The sequence below is a fragment of the Cydia splendana genome, chromosome 7, assembly GCF_910591565.1.
Source record: "Cydia splendana chromosome 7, ilCydSple1.2, whole genome shotgun sequence".
Classification (NCBI taxonomy): domain Eukaryota; kingdom Metazoa; phylum Arthropoda; class Insecta; order Lepidoptera; family Tortricidae; genus Cydia; species Cydia splendana.
Genome location: NC_085966.1, coordinates 12,739,720 through 12,744,970, shown reverse-complemented (window position 1 = coordinate 12,744,970; position 5,251 = coordinate 12,739,720). Strand labels below are relative to the sequence as shown.

General features: G+C 37.2%; 1 non-coding gene across 1 annotated transcript; it reads left to right on the top strand.

Moving 5' to 3' along the window:
- Positions 1-4,429: 4,429 nt before the first annotated feature.
- Positions 4,430-4,502, top strand: Trnad-auc (transfer RNA aspartic acid (anticodon AUC)). The gene has a single exon. It is a non-coding gene; the product is annotated as a tRNA-Asp (tRNA).
- The last annotated feature ends 749 nt before the right edge of the window (positions 4,503-5,251 follow it).

Below are 5,251 nucleotides of genomic sequence, written 5' to 3'. Positions count from 1 at the left end.
CGTGGAGTAGCTACCTACATGAAACTTTTATACGTGTACAAGTACCCATCTAATAACGAAGGGTCGTATATAGGGATCAAGTAAGAGAGTACGCAAGAACATCTCCAACGTAGGCTTTCGATTTGACCTTACGCGGAGGCCCTGAAAGTCATGGAAAAATATCTTGCTTTCGGGCTTGCGGCCAGCCGATTTTTTCGACATAGGTTACCGATTTTATAGCGAATTTTGCTCTCTTGCACGCCAGATTTGTCGGCCAAGCCGAGTTGCTCCTTAGCCGCGATCCTGAGATCTAACTGTCAAAGTGTTATAAGGGGCCCCGTGAAAGCCGAAAACTAAAAGCATCATATCAAGTAGCGCTTTCGAGTGAAGCCAAAGAGCGAGCAGTAGAAGAGTCGTGATTACATGCATAGATTCGATTTCAAGCCATTCTTTTGCAGTTCGGCGTTAGGTCTTATGCGAGGCCTTCTGCCGTACGGCAAAGTTGATCTTCTGCCTTAATTACACTTGAGCGTGGATGCAAATCCAAGCTTTCCACTTTCGCAGCTGGGCCTTCTGCCTTGCTCACACTTCGCCAATTCAATTCCAAGCTCTGCTTTCTTGCATATTTTATGCATGAAAACAACCTCGAATATCGAAGCCTAAGAAATATCGAGCCCTATGCGAAGCTATAGGCTGATAAAAAACTGTCCCATCCCTTCTCTGTATGAAATCCTGGATTCGCGCATGGTTGGGACGAAAAGTAAAAATATACAACTGTCTATCAAATTGTGTTTTTTATATCGAAAAATTTTCGCGTTCGCTTCGCTCGCGTTTTCAATAACTTTTTAAGATATGATAAAGGTGACATTCGGGTGGCGACTGCTGCAGCATTATTCTGTTGCAACGTTACTGCTGCAGCACTGTCAATTTTCATGATAAAATGATGTGACTGATTTCCATAATAAATGTAAAAATGTACAACTGTCTATCAAATTGTGTTAATTATATCGAAAAATTTTCGCACTCGCTTCGCTCGCGTTTTCAATAACTATAAAATGATGTGACTGATTTCCATACTAAAAGTAAAAATGTACAACGTACAACTGTCTATCAAATTGCGTTTTTTATATCGAATAATTTTCGCGCTCGCTTCTCTCGCTTTTTCAATTTTCGTGATAAAATGATGTGACTGATTTCCATAATAAAAGTAAAAATGTACAACTGTCTATCAAATTGTGTTTTTTTATATCGATAAATTTTCGCGCTTGCTTCGCTCGCGTTTTCAATAACTTAGATATGATAAAGATATGATAAAGGTGACATTCGGGTGGCGACTGCAGCAGCATTATGTACTCTGTTGCAACGTTACTGCTGCGGCACTGTCAATTTTCGTGATAAAATGATGTGCTGTATCGTTCGATATACACCTACTACTCTGTCGATTAAATCACGTGTAAAATTTTAATAAGGGCGAATAAACCTATTGATTTTGGAGTGTAGTTTTATTTAGTGGTACCTAACTGTAAAATATTTTATCTGGGCTACAGTCCTCTAGCATATCCATCTGTCAACTTTAATTCAAGTTCCGCCTCCAAGGAAGAGGGAGAGAAATTAGGATTAGAAATTAGCCGCTTACTGACACAGACCGAATTCCACGCGGGCGGAGCCGCGGGCACAGCTAGTAAGTAATACCAAAGACATATGTAACTTCGTATAAGACGAATAAAGTCTAAGGAAAAAACGTGCCTCGGAATTCAAGCAAAAGTCATTCTCGAATAGATGGCGCACACACCTTTAGCCTATCCTCGGCTAGATGGCGTGACGACACCGTTTCATATTTAACAATTTTAACACATAGATATCAGTGAATGAACATGGATCAAAATGATATAAAAATAATAAAATCATTTATCCATATATATACATTTTTTGATAACTTTATACGTTTTCATTTTGAGTTTTAGTCGTGTGTCGATAGATGGCAGTAAATTTACAGTGACTACAAAATTTACAATGACAGGACCCCTCTATACTATCTATTCTTTTTGGTAATACTAATGCCTATTTCATACATAATGGATACGTCGCACCAAATGGTGTGTTATTATAAAGGTACCTTCTGCCATTAGGGCGAAAAAGTTTTTAGGGTTCCGTACCCAAAGGGTAAAACGGGACCCTATTACTAAGACTCCGCTGTCCGTCCGTCCGTCCGTCTGTCACCAGGCTGTATCTCACGAACCGTGATAGCTAGACTGTTGAAATTTTCACAGATGATGTATTTCTGTTGCCGCTATAACAACAAATAAACAACAACAACTAAAAACAGAATAAAATAAAGATTTAAGTGGGGCTCCCATACAACAAACGTGATTTTTGACCTAAGTTAAGCAACGTCGGGCGGGGTCAGTACTTGGATGGGTGACCGTTTTTTTTTTGCTGTTTTTTGCATTATGGTACGGAACCCTTCGTGTGCGAGTCCGACTCGCACTTGCCCGGTTTTCTTTTTTCATTTCCCGACCAACGTATCGCAAAACATTTGGTTGGGCAAAGCAAAGCAACCAATCGAAAGAAAGCATGAAACTATCAAGTGATTGTCTCCTCCCCTTCCATGCACTTTTGTTCCTCATTTTGAGGGTTTAAGTAGAAGTAAGAAAAACGGTTGAAAATACAACAAAACTGTGAATGAACAAAATGTTATATAGTTTATAAATAGTTTGTGTTTAAAGAATGTTGCATGAGAACTTGTGGTGACAATGTGACCTTGCCTATGCCTACCTATAGGTAATATTATATAACTCCAATAAAAATATCTTTCATACTATAAACCATCTAGACTTTATAGTTGACAAACTAGGTGTAGTATTTCAAGTAAGAGAAGAAAACGCATAAAATTACTGGCTAGTAACAAAAAGTTATTAAATAGTTAAACACAAGCAGATTCAGATATACTTGTTTACGAGTATTTATAGACTAAACATTAAATTTAACAATGACAGACTTTTATTTCGTTTCGTCTTCAAAAACTGTTATTTCAGGACCCGTATTCAGTAAATACAACACCATAAAACAAAGGTTAGTATTATTAATATTGACACCGGACAGGAAAATTAATATAATTTTATCAAATTTTATTTAACCCTTCTTTGCATGTTTTTTGCCTGAAATGAATATATGTGTCACGTAATTGTTTGCTGATTCTGGGAAAAATAGTAAAAAAATATAACATCGATTTTTACTGAGAAAACTGTGTTAAACTTTGCATAGGCTAAATCATATTTATGTAAATATATAATTGTCAGTAAGAGATATATGAAAAATCTTAGTACCATCAGAATGGTACACTATTTGTGATATACCTATGATAAAGTTTATAAATATAAAACAATTACAAACTCCGAAAAAAACGCCCATAATAACATACTAAAAATCATTAATTTATGGGGTTTTCCAAATTTTCCGATACTTAGTCTTAAAACAAATGTAATTTTTATAAATTAAAACACTGCGTAAATTTAAGTAAAAAATCGGAAAATAGATTAGTGTTGAATGTTGACAGTCTTAAAAATAAATTTCAATCACCTCCAAAAGTATCTTTAATTCATAGGCCAATGTTATGATGGAAATTTCCATCACCATGCAAAGAAGGGTTAATCCCGTTTCCATGGACACTGATTAAACGCTAACAAACATTCATTAAAATTTTATATCATCACATCGGTTTAAGCGTAAAGTTATAAACGTTTTAAGAACTCTGGTCCAGTCATTATTATTCACAACGACGGGACTTAATCGCGTAAAATTAAGTTTTAAATTTACCTCCGACGTTTCGAGGACGGCGTTCAAGTTAATAAACAAGACCAAGTGCGGATAGTTCGAAAAACTCGCGCGCCTAGATGTTGATATCAACTTTAGCCAGTCTTCTCCGAGACCACGGGGACAACGCCGCCCTCGAAACGTCGGAGGCAAATTTAAAACTTAATTTTTCGCGCGTTTAAGTCCCGTCGTTGTGAAAATAATGAGTAAAAATCGTGCAAGTTTAAATCAGTGTCTGGTCCAGTCGTTTTAAATCGTAATTTGATTGAGGTGCTAACACGCTCAGCGTCAGAAATACGTCTGTTAATAAATTCATTCACATTCATGTGCTGGGAATAACGGCGGGGCTGTGTTTCACGATGTTTTAATGACAGCTCGTGAAATGGCGACCATATGTTGGTCGGATCGTATCACGGGCTGACATTGAAACGCACCTACTGTCTACAGTCTATTCGAGAAACGAAAAACGGTGAAAAATAGAGATAATACTCCTAAAAATACGTGTGATACCTCATTAGATTCACATTAGACAAGGAACTCCGGTAGCCGTTTAAGAAGTGTAACACTCTTGCGGTAGATGTCGCTATGGTCCCCTTGACCTATAATATGGTGGAAAGATTTGCTGGCTATGGATGAGGTCTTGGTGGCTCAGATGGCAGAGCGCTGGAGTATCAATCCAGAGGCCGTGAGTTCAAGTCTCACCCAAGACAGTAAAATTTTTCCACTTTTAAATTTATTCTAGGGTTAATGGCATCGTTCGCAGACGTTTCTGCTTGTTAAAAATTAAAATTAGTATGGGTAGCACATCGTAACTGGTGAATTTCCAATATAATTTGGAACTCCGGTAGCCGTTTAAGAAGTGTAACACTCTTGCGGTAGATGTCGCTATGGTCCCCTTGACCTATACTATGGTGGAAAGATTTGCTGGCTATGGATGAGGTCTTGGTGGGCTCCAATGGCAGAGCGCTGGAGTATCAATCCTGAGGCCGTGAGTTCAAGTCTCACCCAAGACAGCAAAATTTTTCCACTTTTAAATTTATTCTAGGCTTAATGGCATCGTTCGCAGACGTTTCTGCTTGTTAAAAATTAAAATTAACTTTAAGATAAATTTATACAATTACATACTTAGTACATTTGTTAACATGTTTTAAATACACCATAATTTTTTTAAATTCTTCAATCAATATTTAATATCTTTAAAATTATATTTAATGTTACGTAATAGTTTCTTCCTAGAGAGAAGTATTCTCAACATCAAAAAGAAAGACAAAATACGACTAAGCACCATAAGGAAAAACACAAAATTAAGGGATGTATCCTATGTAACAGATAGCCTAAAATGGAAATGGACTGGACACATGCTCAGAGAGCCAGGACAAAAATGGTCAAAAATTGTTACAACCTGGTACCCCAAAGACGGAAAAAGGAAAAGAGGCAGACCTTACCGCAGATGGGAAGA